The sequence below is a fragment of the Gavialis gangeticus genome, unplaced genomic scaffold (assembly GCF_001723915.1).
Source record: "Gavialis gangeticus isolate Ggan-Ray unplaced genomic scaffold, GavGan_comp1, whole genome shotgun sequence".
NCBI lineage: Eukaryota > Metazoa > Chordata > Crocodylia > Gavialidae > Gavialis > Gavialis gangeticus.
In genome coordinates, this window is record NW_017728993.1 from 6,675,573 (window position 1) to 6,675,991 (window position 419).

Consider the following 419-nt stretch of genomic DNA (forward strand, 5'->3'; position numbering starts at 1 on the left):
TTAAAATACCAGATCAAATTGGTAAAAATAGACTGAATTAAAAAATAAAATGATGGGGGGAAATGCCTCCAAACAGGGGCAGTAACAATAAAAGATCATCAACCTATGTAAAGTTTAATGTGGGCTACTGCACAGGAGCAATTTCTTATGCAAACCTACTTTTAATTAAACATATGAAATATTTCTATCAATAGGATAGTAGTCAAGACTGGCCAAAACTGGATTGTTACACGCATTTAAACATGGTCAATTCCAGAAACATAATAATCTCAATAGCCATCTGTCTCCTAACTCTGACCATACCCAGCACAGATGCCTAAGAGGAAAGCAGAACTCCCACTGTAGATGTAAAATAGTTTGCTCACTAGGGAAATTTCCTCCTAACCCTTGTTCTGGTTTAAGATATGACTGGCTTAACT